Genomic DNA, 23,818 nt, shown 5'->3' on the forward strand with positions numbered 1-23,818 from the left:
TAGCTGCAGCCCACATGAAGACGATTCTCATACATTGTCTCAGAGCAGAAAGCCAGTGAGTAATCGGGCTGCTTACAGATGCCACACCTACCTTTGATGTGGAAAATACTTTGACCAATATAAATTGTGCCAGAGATGCCAGGGATATGGTGAGCCCATAAAACAATGCATGGCAGCATTGCAGCAATCTGCTTCTACATCCAAATTTGGCACAATAACAAACTAATTTATTACCAATTAATTGAAAAAACTTCAGTTCCATGAATTAGGGAATGTCTCCTCATGGGGAATGATGATATAATCTTGGAAAAAGCCATGACCTTGGCAGTCTAAATTGAATCTGCCACTTTAGAATCAAAGAGGTTACACAGAAATGCACCCTCAGACACAGCTTGCCAAACTAGCTGAAGGGCATGGGTTAGAGAGAGAGCAACCTCAGTAGTCTCATCAGCACATGCTCATCATGGTCAGATACCTTCAAACATGTAGTTTTATGGAAGTAAGAACTTATGGAAGTACTCATCAATTCACAACGCCATGCCCAGCTCGAGGGAAGAAGTGCAACTCATGCTTAAAGTGGAACCACTTTGAAGAATAATGTATGTTGAAGAAGAGGATTTCATTGGTTCAACATGTGGAGAATACTCTTCCTGAGACTGAGGTATGTGTATGGATGCATAGTAAAGCACCAAGTCTTTGTAAGGAATGTTCAGTCAAGATTGCGGGCATCCCAGTGTTGCTTCTCATCAATGTTGGTGCGGAAGTGTCTACATGGAGTGACAAACTACCAAAGATAATCTTGCGACAGACACTTTTCAAGCTCACAACAACTCAATTATTCCAGTTTTAGGAGAGATAACAGTTCCAGCATGCTACAAAAACAACATCCCAGGCAGGTTCATGCTCTATGTAACTAAAGGCAGAAGCCTTATGGGATAAACCTATTTGATAAGCTTGGTTTTACAAGTGAAGACCCCACCAGAGTACACATTAATATGCTTGTGACACAGACTACGCACACCGGTATCCTTCCATATTTATCAATTTGGCAAGTCTTGCTCCTCACATTGCCACATCAATTCACTAGTTTAGGAAAATTTGAGATGATTGCCATTTGCAATCCATGCCAAAGTGTCACAGGAGTTGAAACAGCTAGAAGTAGGCCGATCATTGAGCGAATCAACTCATCACCATCAATATAGAACCTACATTGCACAATGCCACAATGGCGAGCTTAGACTATGTGGTGACATTAAGGTGGTCGACAAAGCTATTATTCCAGACAAGTATACACTTCATATGATCGAAGAACTGACTCCACAGTCTTCATGAAACTTGACATGAGACAGAGCTATCTCCATGTACCACTGGCAGAGCAAAGCTAATGCCTTACAGCTTTTTTTATTCACAAAAGGTGTGTTTTAGTACCACAAAATGTCCTATGGACTAAGTTCGGCACCCAGCATATTCTAGAAGATAGATTCTTCAGTCTTGTCAGATGTTGAGGGCTGCTCAACCTACTCAACTTGTTCTCTCACTGAACAATTTCTCCTTAAACTCCTCTCACTTCCTCCAAATAAAAGGTGTGGCTATGGGTACCCGCATGGGCCCCAGTTATGCCTGTCTCTTTATAGGGTATGTGGAACATTCCTTGTTCCAGTCCTACTCCGGCCCCATCCCACAATTCTTTCTCCGGTACATTGATGATTGCTTCGGTGCTGCTTCATGCTCTCGTCTGGACCTGGAAAAATTTATTAATTTTACTTCCAATTTCCACCCCTCCATCATTTTCACATAGTCCATCTCTGACACTTCCCTTCTCTTCCTTGACCTCTCTGTCTCAATTTCTGGTGATAGACTGTCCACCAATATTCATTTCAAGCCTACCGACTCCCATAGCTACCTTGACTACAGCTCCTCACACCCCGCTTCCTGTAAGGACTCCATTCCATTCTCTCAGTTCCTTCGCCTCCGTCGCATCTGTTCTGATGATGCCACTTTCAAGAACAGTCCCTTCTTCCTTAACCGAGGTTTTCCTCCCACAGTGGTTGACAGGGCACTCAACCGTGTCCAGCCCATCTCTCAGGCATCCACCCTCACACCTTCCTCTCCCACCCAGAAACATAATAGGGTTCCCCTTGTCCTCACTTATCACCCCACCAGCTTCTGCATTCAAAGGATCATCCTCTGCCATTTCCGCCAACTCCAGCATGATGCCACCACCAAACACATCTTCCCTTCACCCCCCCATCAGAATTCCGCAGGGATCGTTCCCTCCGGTCCACTCCTCCATCAGCCCCTACACCTCAACTCCCTCCCACAGCACCTTCCCATGCAACTGCAGAAGGTGCAACACCTGCCCCTTTACTTCCCCTCTCCTCACCGACCAATGGCCTAAACACTCCTTTCAAGTGAAGCAGCATTTCACTTGCACTTCCCTCAATTTAGTCTACTGCATTTGCTGCTCCCAATGCGGTTTCCTCTACATTGGAAAGACCAAATGCAGACTGGGTGACCGCTTTGTGGAACACCTTTGGTCTGTCTGCAAGCATGACCCTTACCTCCCTGTTGCTTGCCATTTCAACACTCCACCCTGACCTCATGCCCACATGTCCATCTTTGGCCTACTGCATTGCTCCAGTGAAGCTCAACGCAAACTGCAGGAACAGCATCTCATCTTCCAACTAGGCACTTTACAGCCTTCCGGACTGAATTATTGAGTTCAACAATTTTAGATCATGAACTCTCTCCTCCATCCCCACCCTCTTTCTGATCCCCCTTTTTTCCAATAATTTATATAGATTTTTCTTTTCCCACCCATTTCCATTATTTTTAAATGTATTTCCATCCATTGTTTTATCTCTATCTTTTAGCCTATTTCGATCCCTTCCCCCCACCCCACCTCCACTTGGGCTATCTGTACCTTGCTTGTCCTGCTTTCTACCCTTAATGTCACCTATTAGTACATTCCTTAGATAATATCACCACTTTCAACACCTCTTTGTCCTTTTGTCTATGACATCTTTTGGCAATCTCCACCTATCACTGGCCCTCTATCCAGCTCTACCTGTCCCACCCGCCCTTAAACCAGCTTATATTTCACCACTTTTCTATTTTTCCTTACTTCTGTTTTAGAGTCATACGGACTCGAAACGTTAACTGTGATCCTCTCCACAGATGCTGTCAGATCTGCTGAGTTTTTCCAGGTATTTTTACTTTTGTTTTGTACTCAACTATATTGTTGTCCATGGAAGGGACAAAGTAAATCACGATCAGTAGTTGTCAGCAGTGCTCATTCAACTTGCACAATACAATTTGGTGCTCAGCAAGGACAAATACACATTCACAGCACCAGAGATTGACTTTCTAAGATATAGAGTGACAGCTACTGGAGTAAAGCCTACACACAATAACTTCAAAGCTACTAATGTGCTTCTGACCCCGTCTAACATGAAAGAGTTGGCATTGGAAAAATTCAGCAGATCTGGTAGCATTGGCAGAGAAGGGCACGTTTCGAGTCCTCATGACCCTTCAACAGAACTAAGTAAAAATAGGAAAGGGGTGAAATATAAGCTGGTTAAAGGGGGGGGGGGGGGCGTTGTTGGGACAAGAAGCCAGGTGTTGAAGGTGGTGATATTATCTCAAGGAATGTGCTAATTAAGGGTAGACAGCAGGACAAACAAGGTACAGATAGCTCTGGTGGGGGTGGGGTGGGGTGAAGGAATACTAAAATGGCTAAAAGGTAGAGATAAAACAATGGGTGGAAATACATTTAAAAATAATAATGGAAATAGGTGGGAAAAAGAAAAAGAAAAATCTATATAAATTATTGGAAAAAACAAAAGGGAGGGGGAAGAAACAGAAAGTGGGTGGGGATGGAGGAGAGAGTTCTTGATCTAAAATTGTTGAACACAATATTCAGTCCGGAAGGCTGTAAAGTGATTAGTCGGAAGATGAGGTGCTGTTCCTCCAGTTTACGTTGAGCTTCACTGGAACAATGCAGCAAGCCAAGGACAGACGTGTGGGCAAGACAGCAGGGTGGAGTGTTAAAATGTCAATCGACAGGGAGGTTTGGATCATGCTTGCAGACAGACCAAAGGTGTTCTGCAAAGCGGTCCCCAGTCTGCGTTTGGTCTCTCCCATGTGGAGGAAACCGCATTGGGAGCAACGAATGCAGTAGACTAAGTTGAGGGAACTGCAAGTGAAATGCTGCTTCACTTGAAAGGAGTGTTTGGGCCCATGGACAGTGAGGAGAGAGGAAGTGAAGGGGTAGGTGTTTTATCTTCTGCGGTTGCATGGGAAGGTGCCATGGGGGGGCGTTGAGGAGTAGTGGGTGATGGAGGAGTGGACCAGGGTGTCACAGAGGGAACGATCCCTGCGGAATGCCGTCAGGGTGTGAAAGGAAGATGTGTTTGGCGGTGGCATCATGCCGGAGTTGGCGGAAATGGCAGAGGATGATCCTTTGAATGCGGAGGCTGGTGGGGTGATAAGTGAGGACAAGGGGGACCCTATCATGTTTCTGGGAGGGAGGAGAAGGCGTGAGGGTGGATGCGCGGGAGATGGGCCGGACACGGTTGAGGGCCCTGTCAACCACCGTGGGTGGAAAACCTCGGTTAAGGAAGAAGGAGGACATGTCAGAGGAACTGTTTTTGAAAGTGGCATCATCAGAACAGATGCGACGGGGGCGAAGGAACTGAGAGAATGGGATGGAGTCCTTACAGGAAGCAGGGTGTGAAGAGCTGTAGTCGAGGTAGCTGTGGGAGTCGGTAGGCTTGTTATGGATATTGGTGGACAGTCTATCACCAGAAATTGAGACAGAGAGGTCAAGGAAGGGAAGGGAAGTGTCAGAGATGGACCATGTGAAAATGATGGAGGGGTGGAAATTGGAAACAAAATTAATAAATTTTTCCAAGTCCCGACGAGAGCATGAAGCAACACCAGCTTCAACACCTCTTTGTCCTTTTGTCTGTGACATCTTTTGGTTATCTCCGCCTATTACTGGCTTCTTGTCCCAACATCCCCGCCCCCCCCCTCCTTAAACCAGCTTATATTTCACCCCTTTTCTATTTTTACTTAGTTCTGTTGAAGGGTCATGAGGACTCGAAACATCAACTGTGCTCTTCTCCACTGATGCTGCCAGACCTGCTGAGTTTTACTAGGTATTTCTGTTTCTGTTTTTGTTTTGGATTTCCCGCATCCGCAGTTCTTTGCTTTTATCAAAGAGTTAGCATTGTTCCTCAGTACTACCAATATTTATGACAAATTTGTTCCTAAGCACACACAGACTCTTTGGAAGTCACAGCGCATTGATGGGAATGGACAATCACATGTGCAAGGAGATCATAATTTAAAGTTGGAGATTTGCTTTGCATTAAATGCCCAAATCATGATCTCAAATTGACTTTGTCTCTATCAGGATGAAACAGATCAAGTGATTGCTTAGTACCAATGCTTATCTATTGGGTGACAATACAAAGTGGAACATGAGACACTTGATAATGAGCAGACCAGGACATTTCGAGGATAGTGATGATGAGAATATATTTTCTTTTCCGATTAGTGGTAATGTTGATCACACAGAACTACAATCTCAAATTCATAGATCTCAGCGCCATCATCAGAGACCTTAATATCTCGAAGATCATTTCTATAAAGAGAAAATGGAAAAGCTGAACTCTTAATAAATGATTCGATGTAAAAATGCTTATTGTTTAGGGTGACTTGATTTAAAATAGGGACTTCAGTTTTACAAAGAGGAAAAGATGTAGTGTTAATTTTGTCGGTGTTTATTTGTGTCTGTTGACTGCTCACTGAGTATGATTAGTTAAGACTGATTGTGGTCATTTATAGAGAGAGTGAGACTGAACTGAGGATAGTTGCTGTAAGCATGGGAGCAGACATTTTAAAGCATTATAAATAAAACTTCTGCACACGTAGAAACTAGTGTATCATCTGTGCATGTCTCTGAGGCATAAATTACAACAATAGTTTAAAATAAACACCAGAAGTACAGCTTTAAGGTTATAGTGACAAAGGCACTGCACTGAAGGGTGGAACTTTTTTGAGTCAGATCACCTTCAATCTTCATATATGTTTAAAGGGACAGCTTGTGCAAAATAATATAAGGCATGGAATAGGCAGTGGATGGCCAGATGTAAAACAAATTATCATATGAGGAAGTGACAATTGATTCATTCAATAGGGTAAATCCTGAAGATTTGGAAATTATGGAGGCCAGGAGGCTGACACAAAACTACTTGAATATACCACATCAATCACGCATTTTGTGAGATGTCTATCATCAGGGATAGAGTATTTGATCATAGTCAGTTTGGGATTTATGATGGGTAGGTCATGTCTGATTAATCTAGTCAACATCCTTGATTTTAAAAACAAAAAAACTGCAGATGCTGGAAATCCAAAACAAAAACAGAATTACCTGGAAAAACTCAGCAGGTCTGGCAGCATTGGCGGAGAAGAAAAGAGTTGACGTTTCGAGTCCTCATGACCCTTCGACAGAACTTGAGTTCGAGTCCAAGAAAGAGTTGAAATATAAGCTGGTTTAAGGTGTGTGTGTGGGGGGCGGAGAGAGAGAGAGAGAGAGAGAGAGAGAGAGAGAGGTGGGGGGTGGGGGGGGTGTGGTTGTAGGGACAAACAAGCAGTGATAGAAGCACATCATCAAAAGATGTCAACAACAATAATACAAAAGAACACATAGGTGTTAAAGTTAAAGTTGGTGATATTATCTAAACGAATGTGCTAATTAAGAATGGATGGTAGGGCACTCAAGGTATAGCTCTAGTAGGGGTGGGGAGAGCATAAAAGATGTAAAAAAGAAATAAAATAAAATAAAGTAAATAAATATTTTTTTTTTCCTTTTTCTCTTTTTATAATGGAAATAGGTGGGAAAAGGAAAATCTTTATAATTTATTGGAAAAAAAAGAAAAGGAAGGGGGAAACAGAAAGGGGGTGGGGTGGGGGAGGGAGCTCACGACCTAAAGTTGTTGAATTCAATATTCAGTCCGGATGGCTGTAAAGTGCCTAGTCGGAAGATGAGGTGTTGTTCCTCCAGTTTGCGTTGGGCTTCACTGGAACAATGCAGCAAGCCAAGGACAGACATGTGGGCAAGAGAGCAGGGTGGAGTGTTAAAATGGCAAGCGACAGGGAGGTTTGGGTCATTCTTGCGGACAGACCGCAGGTGTTCTGCAAAGCGGTCGCCCAGTTTACGTTTGGTCTCTCCAATGTAGAGGAGACCACATTGGGAGCAACGAATGCAGTAGACTAAGTTGGGGGAAATGCAAGTGAAATGCTGCTTCACTTGAAAGGAGTGTTTGGGTCCTTGGACGGTGAGGAGAGAGGAAGTGAAGGGGCAGGTGTTGCATCTTTTGCGTGGGCATGGGGTGGTGCCATAGGAGGGGGTTGAGGAGTAGGGGGTGATGGAGGAGTGGACCAGGGTGTCCCGGAGGGAGCGATCCCTACGGAATGCCGATAGGGGGGGTGAAGGGGAGATGTGTTTGGTGGTGGCATCATGCCGGAGTTGGCGGAAATGGCAAAGGATGATCCTTTGAATGCGGAGGCTGGTGGGGTGATAAGTGAGGACAAGGGGGACCCTATCATGTTTCTGGGAGGGAGGAGAAGGCGTGAGGGTGGATGCGCGGGAGATGGGCCGGACACGGTTGAGGGCCCTGTCAACGACCATGGGTGGAAAACCTCGGTTAAGGAAGAAGGAGGACATGTCAGAGGAACTGTTTTTGAAGGTAGCATCATCGGAACAGATGCGACGGAGGCGAAGGAACTGAGAGAATGGGATGGAGTCCTTACAGGAAGTGGGGTGTGAGGAGCTGTAGTCGAGATAGCTGTGGGAGTCGGTGGGTTTGTAATGGATATTGGTGGACAGTCTATCACCAGAGATTGAAACAGAGAGGTCAAGGAAGGGAAGGGAAGTGTCAGAGATGGACCACGTGAAAATGATGGAGGGGTGGAGATTGGAAGCAAAATTAATAAATTTTTCCAAGTCCCGACGAGAGTATGAAGCGGCACCGAAGTAATCATCGATGTACCGGAGAAAGAGTTGTGGAAGGGGGCCGGAGTAGGACTGGAACAAGGAATGTTCCACATACCCCATAAAGAGACAGGCATAGCTGGGGTCCATGCGGGTACCCATAGCCACACCTTTTATTTGGAGGAAGTAAGAGGAGTTGAAGGAGAAATTGTTCAGCGTGAGAACGAGTTCAGCCAGACGGAGGAGAGTAGTGGTGGATGGGGATTGTTCAGGCCTCTGTTCAAGGAAGAAGCTAAGGGCCCTCAGACCATCCTGGTGGGGGATGGAGGTGTAGAGGGATTGGACGTCCATGGTGAAGAGGAAGCGGTTGGGGCCAGGGAACTGGAAATTGTTGATGTGACGTAAGGTGTCAGAGGAATCACGGATGTAGGTGGGAAGGGACTGGACAAGGGGAGAGAGAAGGGAGTCAAGATAATGAGAAATGAGTTCTGTGGGGCAGGAGCAAGCTGAGACGATCGGTCTACCGGGGCAGTTCTGTTTGTGGATTTTGGGTAGGAGATAGAAGCGGGCCGTCCGAGGTTGGGTGACTATCAGGTTGGAAGCTGTGGGAGGGAGATCCCCAGAGGAGATGAGGTCAGTGACAGTCCTGGAAACAATGGCTTGATGTTCAGTGGTGGGGTCATGGTCCAGGGAGAGGTAGGAGGAAGTGTCTGCGAGTTGACGCTCAGCCTCCGCGAGGTAGAGGTCAGTGTGCCAGACAACAACAGCACCACCCTTGTCAGCGGGTTTGATGACAATGTCAGGGTTGGACCTGAGAGAATGGAGTGCAGTAAGTTCAGAGAGAGACAGGTTAGAATGGGTGAGAGGAGCAGAGAAATTGAGACGACTAACGTCGCGCCGACAGTTCTCAATGAAAAGATCAAGAGAAGGTAAGAATCCAGAGGGAGGGGTCCAGGTGGAGGGAGAATATTGGAGATGGGTAAAAAGATCCGTTGAACTGGGAGAGGACTCCTGCCCAAAGAAGTGAGCCCGGAAACGAAGACGGCGGAAGAAGAGTTCAGCATCATGCCGAGCCCGAAATTCATTGAGGTGAGGGCGTAAGGGTATGAAACTAAGTCCTTTGCTGAGCACTGAACGTCCTTGATTTTATTTTGATGAGGCTACCAACATAGTGAATAGGGGAATGCCTTTCGATATTGTCTATATGAGCTTCCAGAAGACATTTGATAAGCTTCTGCACAAGACACTTTTAGCAAAATAGAAAATGCACGGAGTTGGAGGTAACCTTGTGACATACCTACATTTAAAGATACTTGAATGGCAGTCAAGCACTTTGGATATCCTGAGCACGTGAAAGGCTATATTTTTCCTTCATTCTCTTCCTTACACCTAGGACTTAATTATTGCTATCCAATTCTGAATAATGGAATCTGAATTTGCTCTAACTTGGATTGGACAGGAAGGTTACTATTTGCAAAGAGCAAGTTGTGATTTGATAAAATGTTATGAGGATTTCACAGATTAATTATCATACATACTGTATAATTGAGCACATCTTTTTTATGGAAAAGATCTGACTTGTTTGCTATTTACTTTGTTGTCTTTTTGCTGCCAGAAAAAGAATGTAAAACAATCACAAATTCTGAGGTTGAGCAAAAATATGTTTGTTGTGGATGCTCAAAGAATTGGACACCTCTTCAGTCCTGATTTTTCATTATCTACGAACCCATTCTTAAGTATCAATGCCCAAATTACTTCAACCACAATGCACCAACCGTTCAGACTCAGTAATTCACAGCACAGGAATAAAAAGGGCTTAAATGGAAGAAGAGATCACAAAAAAATTAGAGCTAAATATCAGAAAAGAATCTGGGGCAGATGAAATGCAAGGGAAGATTGGCTAGCCAAACCATTGACCAGTATTGGTAAATATCTAAACAAGGAGAGAAAAAGAAAAAGACTTGCATTTAATTGGCACTTTTCACAGATGTTTCAAAGTACTTTACAGACAATGAAATACTTTTGAAGTGTAGTCACCGTTGTAATGTAGGAAACATGGCAGCTAATTTGCACACAGCAAATTCCCACAGCAGCAATATGATAATGACCAGATAATCTGTTATGGTGATGTTGGTTGATTAATTATCATACATACCAAGGCATCAGTGATAACTCACCTGCTCTGCTTCAAAATAGTATTATGGGATCTTTTACATCCACCTGACGCAGCAGATGGGGTCTCAGTTTAACATCTCATCCAAAAGACAGAACTTCCAACAATGCAGCACTTCCTCAGGCCTGCATTGGAGTGTCAGCCTCTATTTTTGTGCTCAGACCCTGGAGTGGGGCTTGAGCCCAGAACCTGGTGACTCAGAGGTGAGAATGCCACCAACTGAGCCATGGCACATATAAATCAATTCTTTCTCAGTTAAGGAAGCAAAGAAAGGGTCTTGATATAACTGCTTCTCTACCACTTCTCTTTAAATAATAACCTCCACTAATTGCTCATCTCCAACTTCTGTTAGTTCCACAATGTCAATATCCAACTTCAGCTCAACATTCAATAACCTTGGGTTCAATCCAGTTTGCAACAATTAAAAGTGACTGTTATTTTTCTATACTTCAAGGAGGTTTAGTTAAGCCTCTGTGACTTAAACAATACATCACTGCTACTGTTCACTAATCCATTTGCTCTTTAGTAAACATGTTTGGCAGTTTATAGCAAGATAGGTAAATGATGAAGTACAAGGACAAGGGCTTTCTGTTCAAATCCTTGGCTTGCAACAATGATGTAGATGCTAAGCAAGCATACTATGAGTCATAGCATGAGAGGAATTATCTATAGGACTGGTACGCCACACCTAATCCAATGTAAATAACTAAAATCCCAAAATATAAATTCATGCAAAATCCAAATAATTCAAGCTAGTGTGAAATTTAGTTATAGAGCATTTGCAATTCAGCTTCAATACTCACCTCACTGCTGCTATTGGATGAGTAGAAGGATTCCTACTCAGTAGGATAATAGGATGTTTTTACACTCTAGGTCTCCTGAACAAGTACTGAATGTAGAGCACATTATCATGTGACCAAAGTTACACAGGCCCTGAAATTCTATGGCAGTTCTACTAGTCACTTGCTAAAGGTATCCTGATGGAAGCATTCCAAAATGTGTTATAGTAAAAGTCCAGGAGAATTCTCACAGGATTTCAGGGCTTCGGAAGGTTTAATCAATCTTGTTGCACGCTCCAAAAATCCAGGGCTTGGTACTGCCAGACTGCTTCTTTGATCAATGTGATCCCTTCACTATCGGTGTTTTTCTACATCCTCCCATTACTTATCACATATCAGCATATGGTTAAAGCTGTCAGCTGTTGGTTTACGTTCATAGGATTTCAGAATGATCATAAATGAGATCTTGAAACTATACCTTACACAAACATAATTTGCGCAAAGGTCAGTCTATGACCATCAACTTATTCACAAAAGAAGCTCTGACTGGGTGGGATATCATCACTCAAAGAATCAAAGGAAATTACTTTTCAGAATAGAAGTGTTATCTTCACTAAATCACAACATTGGGTCCCTGACTTTACTAAAGTCAATCACAGAAAACAATGGTTTCAGAAAATGAAGGATGATTAATCCAAGCATTTGCAAGATTATTTATTCATAATATAGAAAGTATTGCGACAAAACATTTTTTTCAATCACTTAATTCAAGTTACTCATTTTGCCTGTCGATATATTGTGAAGCATTTGTGAAATATGCAGTACTCAATGGAAGATTCAATTCCCGTATTTTATCCACCACTAAAACTGTATACTTCCACCAACATTGCCTGCCACAGTCCCACCAACACTGTTACCCTAATCCATAATTATGTCACCACAAATTCAACACCCTCTCAAGTTCCTCCCCACTCGAATCACAACTTGTCCAAAAAACTTTGCTGTCTGCACCTTATCCCAATACAAAGTTCAGCTCACCTTATCCTCACTGACCTCCTTGTTCTCTCCCCACACACCAAATTCAAAATCCTTATTTACAAGTCCCTCCACAGCCTTGCTGCATTCTAGTTCACAATATTCTCCTGCCAGTGCCTTATTGCAATTCAGCTCTGGTATCCTGCCCTCTTGGTGTTCCTCAATTGCTAGCAAGAGCTTTCAGTTGTTTAGTTCCACCATCCTGTACTCGTTCACTAAATCTCCCCCACTTGCTGCATCTTTTTGCCTCTAAAACCTCAAAATCCACCTTTTTCACCGTCAGTTCATCTATTGCCCCAATAAATGTGTGGTACCTTTGGGCATGGTATATCCTTTTATTGGAATACAGTGTAAGATGTAGTAATGATGAATAGCTCGTGACAGTGTCCCTAGCAAACAATCATATAAAGCTGAATTTTCAAAGCGGAATCTGGATGAATACCAGGTTCCAACCCCATGCCTGAAATGTGTCACTCTCGTGATGCCATTTTTAAATGGAAATGGGCTCATTGGGCAGGTGGTGAACTTGGTACCCAATGAAAGGTGCCGAGCACTTCCAGGACCGGTGTGCCTGGTACCAGCGGCAAAAATGGCAGCTCATGGAAGCTCCAGGAGGATAAAGACAGCGTAAAGTGGTCATGGACCCCAAGTCAGGGTGCAGCACCCAGCCCAGCAACAGTTGTGCTTCCCCCAAGTTTCTCACAGCTGTGTCCAAGAGATTAATCTTTAATTCCTGGAACCTCCAGGGCAATACTGGAGGGTTGGCATTCTAACATTGACTATTCACTGTTCTTGGGAGAGCTGAATTTAAAGGATAATTTGTTCCTTATGTTCCTATGGCCATAAGGATGTTTTCTTTTAAAAAATTCCATTTCCTGGATCATTTATAATGTATTTCAATGGTATTTACTTTGTTTTAGTGCTTTAACTGGATGACTGTTTACATTAGTGAAAAAAAACACAATTCTGGATCAAAGCTGTTGGTTTAATATTAAAGGAATTACAGGAACGTATACTTAAGATTGTAGATGCAACACTCATTTCTCTCACTACATTAATACAGCATTGGTAATTGTGACAATTCCTTTCTCATTTTCTATTAAGGGGGCTATGAAAGAGAGGTAGTTCTAATTGGGAAAAGAATGAAAACATTATTAATTATCAACCGCTCTGATGTAGGCAATACCTGTGAAAAGTCATGACTTGTCTTTTCTCTGTATGGATGCTGATTTACCTGCAATGAGCTTCCAGCATTTTCCCTTTTCAATTCACCAATTCCATAACTCGAACCATGGAAACTTCCACCTGTTTACTTCAATTCAGATTTTCCTGGAATTGCATCCAATGTTTTTTTAAATTTTTTTCCACTGCTAACAGGTCTGCGTCTGTAATACAACAGTTGAATGAGTTAGAATCTTTAATAACCCACACCAAGTCTCACTCACCAAGCACCCATATCCTTACTGACAAAACTGGTTCCCAAACACTTCCAATTTAAAATTTTCATCCTCTTGTTTAATCTCTTTGTGGTTTAATCCTCCCTATTTCTATAACTTTCGGTCCTATAAGCCTCCCAGGACTCTCCTTTGCTCTGCTTTTGGCTGCTTTTGCCCCTTTGCTCCATCACTGATGGCCATGCTTTCACTCATCTCAGATTCATGGTCTAGAACTACCTCCCTAAATCCCTGTGCCTCTCCACCCCTGTAAAATCCACCACCATGGCCCATCAATTTGTGTCTGGTTAGGGCTCAGTGAAGTACCTTTGAACAAACTGGGATTCATCCAGGACTGAATGATGGACAAGCAGTCTGACAGTGCAGAGGCAGTAGAAAAATAGAATTGTTTGTTGTTAGTGGAACATGAAGAACGTTGCCCAATGTCTTCGGATGGCATTTCAAAAGGGCCGCATGTAATGGAGGAAGAGGGTGGGTGCAAAGGATAGATTCATGGAGGACACCGAGGTAATGGTGTCGGGTGGGAAGTAAAAACAATGCTGGGATACTCTGAATGTGATCAAACAGGCAACAGTGGAACCAAGTGAGGACATTGTACCCAGCTGCACAATGGAACACAGACATTGGAGGAAGGTGGTACGGTTGATCGTGTCAAAGGCTGCAGAGGTCAAGAAGGATGAAGGGGGCTAGTGCACCACAGTCATAGTAACCACAAATGTTATTTATGGCTATGGTTAGGGCTATTTGGTGCTGTGGCAGGGACAGAAAACTGATTGGAGAGATTCAAACAGAGAGTTGCAGGAAAGATAGGCATTGATTTGAGCATGGCAACAAGTTCAAGGATTTTGCAGAGAAAAGAGGTGAAGATAGCATTGTAACTTGCAAGGACTTGGGGGAGGAGGTTCAATGGTTGGTTTTTTGAGGAAGGGTTGATGTTGGTGATTTTTAAATAGAGGAACCCCCCCATCAACTGATGCATTATTTTATCTGCGGCATCGGCAATAAGATCATAACTTCATAACTAAACATCATTGTAGTATGGATTAAAAATAAAATGACACATTCAAAACATTATCTTGCTATCTTACTGTCAACCTCAGTTGCAATGTTCCGGAAGCAAGCTTATGGTGGTTAAGCCTAGCTCCCATTGCAAAATCATGTTGTCAAAATGGATGGCGGTGGAAGTGAAGGCTTGTACCTTGTGTTCTATACGTGGCCTCACACTATTAGGTAAAGTAGTGACCAGACATGACACTACTGAATACTTACATTGTTTAGTTGACAAAAAAATAGTAAATTAACATGCTTAACTCTCTCTGCAGTGTTGCTTTTAGAAGGCTTTCCACAAGAAAGTAATTTTGAAAGTCATAATAGCACATTTATACAAACTTACTATCAATGAGCCATGGATAATTTATGACAAATCTGAAGGAATGCTTTTGTAAGAGTCTACAAAGTTTGAAGAAACATTGGCAACCTATACATTAGTATTCCCTAATTAAACAGAAGGCAAATTGCATGTGGATTTTCCCTCGCCTTTGCCAGGATCACAAGTTAAATTAGAGTCAACTCTGATTGGTCATGGCATTGCCATAGGGAATGAACCAGGGAATGGCTGTCCCAATGCCTTGACCAGAGTTTACCTGCCTGGTTTGAATTTGAATAAAAGCTTGGCAGTTAACTGTTCCCTGGTGTATTCTTCATGGCAAAGCTTCTATCAATCAGAGTCCACTTGCCAATGAATCAGCACTTTCTTCTCATGCTATATAAATTGTTGTTCCCTTTACTAATGGTATTCTTGGGAACTGTCCTGATGAGTGCAAGATGAAAAGATTCAACAGCATGCCTCTTTTTTCAACAAAACTCAGTGTTTTGGGTTGGGTCCTTCTTTCAAAATTCAAGGTGCGATTTACTCCCAACAGCAAGCTGCCACCTTCAATTTAGGTTGATGAGTGATATGCAGGAGAATCAAACCTCTGAAAATCCCCCAACAGACCCTGGTTCTACAATACAAGGTATCAAAAGATAAACCAAATCATCATATTCCTGAAAATGGTACATTTGCCTCCACTGGGTGGGTTCCAGTTTTCTGCTAAGTATTGTGATGTTCAATATTTTCTCATGTGTCTCTGCTTTTCCGTATTGTTTTCTTTGTAAATTAATCAGGAAGTGGTGATGCAGTCTGTATAAGACGGTCTGAAAGAGTGCTATTCAAGATCCAGATTGGCAGAAGACAGAATTGGCATCCTACATGTTGTCCAGCAAATGCATTGTGAATGAGTTTGATTATTAGGCCTGGGCTTAGCTAGCTAGCTATGGGCGTTAGTTTTAATTTGCAGCAGATCTCAAGTTCCTTAAGTTAAGCCGCTCATATGGTAAAAGAAGTAGGAGGGAGATGGAAAATACCCGAATTCAAGCAGTTACTGCACATACCGGCATGCATGTGTTGGGCCAAATGATTTGTAATGTTCTGTGAAATTCTGTGTAAAGTCACTTAACTGAAGTGAGTGGTGTTCTGAATTTTGATGCAAGTCTAGACCCATACAGTGCAGCAGGACATTCAGATAACAACACCATGTCAGCTTCTATGATTTAAAAATATAACCATTGGATAAGTTATTGTAATTAGTCCCATAGAGGCTTTTTAAGTGGAGATTTTCTCTTGGTTTTCAAATGACTGGAGCTGGAGTTTCAACCCAACCACGTGTCACTAAAGGATGTTGGGTGAGTGCGAATAACTACAGAATGTCAATCAGTATTAGGTAATTCCTCAATTAACTTCCAACACAGTTGCTAATTAATAAGAGGATCACAGCTTCAGACTTGGCATTTAAAGCACTAATCCAAACTCTGGATTGAGACACAAAACGTAAACCAGTCTAACTTTGTTACAGTGTGCCATTAAGCAAGTTCTAAGTTGAGCAGGGTTTTAATAAGTTTTTTCCTCCAAAGGTAACCTCTGAAGTTATGATACACTACTAGGGTTGCCAACACTGGTTGAACATCTCCCCGACAATTTCATCACATGCCCTCCAACCACCACGCCTAATAAAACAATTATTTTCTTACTCTACCAATATTTATTATAATTAATATAGAAATGTTAAAAGAAAAATGAAAGAAATGCATTTTTATTAATGCCCCTTTGATTGTTTTTTCTCCTGGATTGCCCACAGCAGTGTCCAGGAGATTAATCTTCAATTCCAGGAGACTTCAGGACAATCCCGGCAGGTTGGTAACCCAACGTAATCTCCATTTTTCAGCCATGTGGATTCTGATCTACGTTTTTTTTAAAAAGGCCCACGACAGCTTGTAAAACATCTGATAACCAGGAAATATAATTGTAAGATTTGAACCTGTGTTTATATTCCCTTAATCACTTCAATAATCAATTGCATGCCAGATTTACTGCCTAAAATGAATTCTGATAAAATACCAATAGTACTGATTAGTGCTACGATATAACTTGGCTCCTGCCAACGCTACACAGTTAGTAACTAGAACTGCCTACAAATCATTCATATGCCATCTTCCAATCAGCAAGGGGTATAGGAGAAAGCACATCAATAACCTACTAAGTCGACCTTAAATCTTCCCTCCCTTAGTCACCTCTACAACATTGCATTCAGGAAAAACGTTTATGGCTGAGCTGAGAACAATCATGCTGAGGTATCAACTTTCAAACAAACATTTTATTAACATGTTCCTGCATTACAGAGGACCTACATATCAAATATCAAAGCGTAACATATTATGAGCATATCAATGTCCATACACTGGTGCAAGCAGTGCCTTTTTTAAATGCATAATGGTGCAGTTATTACAAAGTTCTGGTAGGATTTCACCCCTATTGTGCTGATTAAACAAAGGTGTTGAAAATTGCTGCTATGTTTAGGTGGATCCTTTTTCTCAACTGGCAAATAATGCAATCAATGAGTCTTATATTCTCATTACAAACACAAATGATGCTCCAACATTGTTAGCCTCCAGAGAGTGGAAGTTGAACTCAAATCCACTCTCAACACAACAGACTTGTAACGTTTTGAGGACTCTGACATGATGCATTGATGACACACAACAAGCACCTGACTATTAAGCTTCGTTAAGAGCAGACATCACTGGATTGGCTTGGAGTGTGTTATCTCTGGGTATTTTTTAAATTAGTATTTATCTATTTTTAGAGTTTACTTACCTCTCACGAATCTCTCTGAGACAGGACTTTGCCTCAGGGAGCACTGCGCTCTTTTGTGTGGAGATGGGGATTTCCTCCCTCCCGCCCCTCCACACAGGAAGCGCATAGCACTTCCTGTCGGGTAGGCTGCTTAATTATTTGGCCCTTTATACTAACTGTACTGAAGAGCTGAGTCATTGGGCAGAATTTAGGCCTTGAATGGCGGGCAGCTGAAACAGGGCCTGCCGCCATTTTGAGTGGGCGGGCCAATTAAGCAGCCTACCCGACAGGAAGTGCTATGCGCTTCCTGTGTGGAGGGGCGGGGGGGAGGAAATCCCCATCTCCACACAAAAGAGCGCAGTGCTCCCTGAGGCAAAGTCCTGTCTCAGAGAGATTCGTGAGAGGTAAGTAAACTCTAAAAATAGATAAATATTAAAATTATTAACATGTCCCCCTCATGTGACAATGTCACACGAGATGGGACACGTTAATAATAAACACATTAATAATAAACACATAAAATTTATTAAATTTTTAAAAAACGGACATGAAACTTCATCCTGCCAGTGGATGAAGTTTCATTAATAACCTGCAGCCCGCTGGGGCTCCTGGCCTGCCCACCAGCCTTAAGGTCGGCCAGGCAGGGTGTTTAATAAGGTTAATTAGCCTGTCAATGGCCTTAATTGGCCATCGACAGGTCAGCGGGCGGACAACTGATTTCGCTGTCCGCCTGCCTTCGTGAATATTTAAAGGGACTGGGATGATGTCTGGGGTTCCTCCCGACATTTTCCCCTCGGTGAGTGGGCCCCACCCCCAAATCACCAAGGGGAAAATCCTGACCATTGTATTTCAGCATCAGTGGAATACATCTCATTTTAATACAATCTGGTAGTCTGTTCTATTTATCTTCAATACCTGTGTGAGGGACTAAGATCTCACACTGTATATTTTTATAAAATATAAGTATAGATATCCTCATGGCTTCTTCTAAAATTTAAAAAAAACAGAACAAATGTCATTAAAATGGCTGAGTCTATGTATGCCTGTAACCCCCAAACAAAAGGAGCTATCTGGCAGTATTGGAGGAACCTGCACATCTTTATCCCTGAAGAAACACCAACAACCCCCTGTGGGCTGCACTTTCCTTTAAATTTTGTCTTTAGTTTTACAGCTGACCTGAATTAGGGGCTGTGCTTGATTTGTCCTCATTTTGTTGATTTGGTTTAATTGGTTTCACCAGAAAGATACCCTGTGGGCTGCACAGGCCACATTCAAAGGCTATCTCCATATCCTAACACAGGCTGGGCAACAGGAGTCTGGTCATCAGTTAAGACAATGGTCCCCCAAACTTTCCTTTCAATTCTTAATGGTTGAAAGATTTAACAATCTCAGGGACTCTGATGAGGGATACAAATGCTTTGTCAAAGACGGTGTGGAGAGGTGGGAGTCATGTGACATTGGCATCTGGCTTGTGGAACCAGTAATATTGCCTTGCTGAAGTGCAAAGCTCAGCCTGCTATTTACCCTCTAACTGGCAGCCTCACAGAAAAGGAGTTCTGCCCAGGTTGAACACCTGGCCCCATCTACGCTGCTTCTGCTGGAAATTCTGTAGCATCAACCTACAAGACTGATTCATCACTGCATGCCTATCTAATTGTGTGAAGTCAACACCACCAAAAAAGTGAAATATAAGCTTCAGTTTTCAACCCACCAACTTCCATGGAAGAATACCTCATTGGGTTTCTCTCTGTGGTCTCTGCACTGTAAATCTTCCTTTTCTCTATTTAGTCTCTTTACTGTGAGTGTGGAGGCAACATCGCGATCCTCCTTTTGTGGTTTGAGTCTGTGCAAATAAACTAACCCTTTGAGTTCATCCTATATCAACTTTGCTGTGCAGTTGCTAATAGAAAATTGGATCACACCAAAACTGAGGGATTGGGAAATAGACCACTGCTTATAAAGAGAGAAACAAATCAAACACCTTTCTGTTTATGGATGGGTGGTAAGAGGAGAAATTAATGCTGTTTAAATTAACATCCCCCACTACCTGTCCATAACACCTGATTAAATGAAACATATGTCCTTTCTCTTTAAGACTTACTTGAATGTGTACTCCAACATTGGTAAACAGAGTTTGAATAGCCTGCAGAAAATGAACAGTTAACCCACTCACAATGGGTGGAGGGAGCTGATGGACGAGCACCAAATCTATTTCCTGGTGCTTTATAACCAGACAGTCCTTATTTGCAAAGAGTACATGCTGCCTAGATGCTTGGGTTGGAAACACTTGCATTATGTAGCACTTTTAACCACCTCAGGACATCCTAAAGTGCTTTGAAGCTAATTGAGGACTCCATTGAAGTGTAGTCACTGTTACAATGTAGGAAATGTAACAGCAAATTTGCACAGAGATAGGTCTCACAAACAGATAGTCTGACTTTTAGTGAAGTTGGTTAGGGATAAACATTGGCCAGGATGAACTCCCCTGCTGTTGTTCAAAATAGCACTATGGGGTAATCTATGTCTATCTGAGGGGGCCTTGCTTTAATATCTCATCCAATAAATGACACCTCTGACAGTGCAGCACTCCTTACCGAACTGGGCCGTCAATCTAAGTTGCATGGGTCATGAGTGTGTTTTTTTGAGAGGCAAAGGTTAGGAAATCCTACTGTTATTGTCATGAGTATACATGTTACATTTGTTCTGGAAACATCCGACATCAACACACAGGAAGTGCAACAACCTTTGGCAAGACAATCTTAAAGCAGCCATGAACGTGAGGCAAGGAATGGCTCTAATGTAAGTAAATGTCACTGAAAGAAATGAGCAGCAGCCAACTGTTGCTTTGAGGAGATCTTGACCATTCCACAGGAACCAAGCTGCAGCTGTTATGTCCAAGCTGAGTAAAAGCGTGTGGAACAGCAACCTGACTGAGAACACCAAACTGCGAGTCTACCAAGCCTGCATTGTCAGCACACTCCTCCACAGTAGTGAGATCTGGACAATATGGGCAGGATCTACCCCCCTGTCGGGGGGGTTTGTGCGGGAGCAGGTGGGTTCTCAATCAGCGCCGCCAGTCGGGGGCCCTCCGCCATTTAAGGCCCGTCTAGCGTGACGTCCGCCAGGAAGCGCTATGTACTCCCTGTGCAGGCGGAGGGGGATTTCCTGAGCTGGGAGTGCGCTGTTTCGCGCTTGTGCGTGAAAGAGCACATGGATCTCCCTGAAACAAAGTGCTGCCTCAGGGAGATCGGCTCAAATGTGGAAACCAGTTTAAAGAGTAGAAAAAATTTTACTGACATGTTCCCCCCATGTGACACTGTCACATAAGCTGGGACATGTCCATAACTTTTATTTTAAAATATTCTGAAATTTTTAAATCCCTCATGAAACCTAATCCAGCCCGTGGATGAGGTTTCATGTTTTTTTCAGAAGCCTGCCTGGGCTCCCAGCCTGCCTGCCAACCATAAGGTCCATTGATTAGTTCAATTATTTTATTAATGGCCTTAAGTGGCCGTTGACAGGCAGCGGAAACAGGTCTGCACCCGCCGACCTGAAAATGTAAATGACGCGAGGTGATGTCGGACACCCGCCCAACGTCACCCCGCGTCATTTTACACGTCGGTGAGCGGGCCTTGTCCCCCAACTGGAAGATGCAGCTGTATATGTTAGGCAGGACAAAATTCTGAACAGTTTCCACCTTCACGGTCTTAAACGTATCCTTGGCGCCACAAACTCCGACGTTAATTCCATCAGCAAACACTCATTGCTAAATCAACAACATCTGCACTGGTTTGGCCACATTCATTGGATGGATGACAGCTATTTACCCAAAGACCTTTTGTACAGTGAACTGGCCATTGGGTCATGATCACCTGTCTGCCCTTAGCTCTGCTACAAGGACACCTGCAAGTGAGATTTGAAGATGATGCACATTGACACTGACAACAGGGAGACAATCACTGATGACCGTGACCTCTGGACAAACAAAAATGAAAAGCTCAACCAGCTGAGAAGAGAGCTCAAAAAAAAAACAAGAGGCCAACAAATCGTGCACCTTCTCAGGCACCACCTTCCTTTGTAGCAAATCCAGCAGGGACTGCCATGCTAGAGTGGCCCTTCTGAGCCACACCAGGTGATGCTGGAGTTGACCACCCAGACGCAAGCCATCGTCACACGAACAAACAAACTAAGAGCAGGAGTAGGCCATCTGGCCCTTTGAGCCTGCTCCACCATCCAATAAGATCATGACTGATCTGATTGTGGCCTCAACTCCATATTCCACCTATCCCCGATAACCTTTGACTCCCTTAAGTCAAGAATTCATCTAGCACTGTGTTAAAAAATATTCAATGGCCCTGCCTCTACCGTTCTCTGGGAAAGAGCATTCCAAAGATTCAAGACCCCCATAGAGGAAAAATTTGTTCTCATCTCCATCTCAAAAGGACAAGCCTTACTTTTAAACTGTGTTCCCCAGTTCTAGTTTCTCCCACAAAGGGAAACATCCTTTCAGCATCCACGCTGTTAAGTCCCCTCAGGATCCTATATGTTTCAATAAGATCACCTCTCAATCTTCTAAACTCCAATGGAAACAGGCCCAGCCTGCCCAACCTTTCCTTGAAAGTGTTACCACCCCAGCTGATGTCAATGCTGGGCAATTCAATCCCTAGAGTGAAACCTGGCTTGATAGATCCTGCCTAATTTTTTGGACACTATGGAGGAAAGTTACTGAACAAATTCACAGGAGTCTGCTGATGAACTTTCAACACAAACAATAAAACATTTATTAAAACAAGAAAAATGAACTATATTACACCAGACAAAATGGCTGAAAAGTTCTCAATGTAAACAGAAGATGGATGGTTCAATTTCCTAATATTCCTTTACCCCGGCAAAACCTATATGGACACATAAAAATTCAGAAAGATATCTAATATCTAATATGCCAATATTTAGGGCAAGTATGAGATACATGAGAATTCAGAGGTGAACTATGGTCAGATACACAACACACATGTGACTAAAGCAGATTCCGTGGATTTCTCAATATCCCACCCAGATGTTTTTCACATTGTGAGCCAACCAGTCTCACTAAAACTTTGGGCGGGATTTTCAGGCCCCGCCCATCGCCAGGAACATCTGGTCTCATTGAAAGTCAATGGACTTCTGGCTGGGGCGCTGAATCCCCCTTGGCGAGTACCCGTCCTTTCTCTTTCTCATGAGGATTTCCAATCTCGGCATTTGAAGAATTTGCCTTAGGATTCTCTTCAAACATCGCTCCCGCTCAGGCGGCTTCAACAAGAATCCGCCTCCAGGTTTTCAATCTCCCCTCCTGGGATTCCTTTCCCCTGGATCTCCAAGAAGACTCAAACTTCACCTTCCATACACAATTTCAGATCCTTGGCCATGCCAAGCAAGACCACTGCTCCAAAACGCCTGCAGTAAGGAATCATCAACTTTCAGCTGCCTCCTCGGATCTTCAGGGCTTCTCTCAATCTCGCATTGCATCAAGTAGCTGCTCGCAGCTTTCTCTAACTCAGAGCTTATTGCTCTGTTCCTTTCTTTTAACTTTTCTTCTGGGACCTCTTCCTGTACTGTGCTCCATGTCCTGCTCCTTTTTTTAAATTCATTTATGGGATGTGGGCATCGCTGGCTAGGACAGAATTTATTGCCCATCCCTAACTGCCTAATTGAGAAGGTGGTGTTGAGCTGCCTTCTTGAACCGCTGCAATCCATGCAATGTAGGTACAGCCACAGTGCTGTTAGGAAGGGAGTTCCAGGATTCTGACCCAGTGACAGTGAAGGAACGGCGATATATTTCCAAGTCAGGATGGTGAGTGGGTTGGAGGAGAACACCCAGGTGGCTCCCATGTGTCTGCTGCCCTTGTCCTTCTAGATGGTAGTGGTTGTGGTGTTTGGAAGGTACTATCTAAGGGGCCTTGTGACACCTTCCTTGGCAACAGAGCTCCGGTTCAGGTCACCTGACCTGAATTTTCACACCTTTTCACTCCTTTGCTTTTATGCAGACGCAAAGGGCCGGTTCCGAGCCTAAAGAACGTAAATGACACAAACTGTGCATGTGTGGCCATTTCTCAGCCGGCCCATGTGCAGAAGGCTGGAGGCCCGCTAGGGACTGAAGCTTTCGACCTCTGAGGTAAGCATTCACGTTTTGTAACAAAGTAAAGCCCCCAATCCCAGGTATCAATT

General features: G+C 43.2%; 1 protein-coding gene across 5 annotated transcripts in view; it reads right to left on the reverse strand.

The window, feature by feature from the left end:
* Window positions 1–23,818, reverse strand: part of lypd6b (LY6/PLAUR domain containing 6B) — a 187,709-nt gene that overhangs the window by 80,072 nt on the left and 83,819 nt on the right. For 3 of the 5 annotated variants that reach the window (XM_041200059.1, XM_041200054.1, XM_041200055.1), the window contains one exon: window positions 13,224–13,374. The gene's annotated coding sequence lies outside the window, so the exon portion shown is untranslated. Of the gene's footprint in view, window positions 1–13,175; window positions 13,375–17,635; window positions 17,661–23,818 lie in introns of those variants that run through there. The other 2 variants (XM_041200058.1, XM_041200056.1) reach the window with 2 other exon arrangements.

Source organism: Carcharodon carcharias, chromosome 12, assembly GCF_017639515.1.
Source record: "Carcharodon carcharias isolate sCarCar2 chromosome 12, sCarCar2.pri, whole genome shotgun sequence".
NCBI classification, from domain to species: domain Eukaryota; kingdom Metazoa; phylum Chordata; class Chondrichthyes; order Lamniformes; family Lamnidae; genus Carcharodon; species Carcharodon carcharias.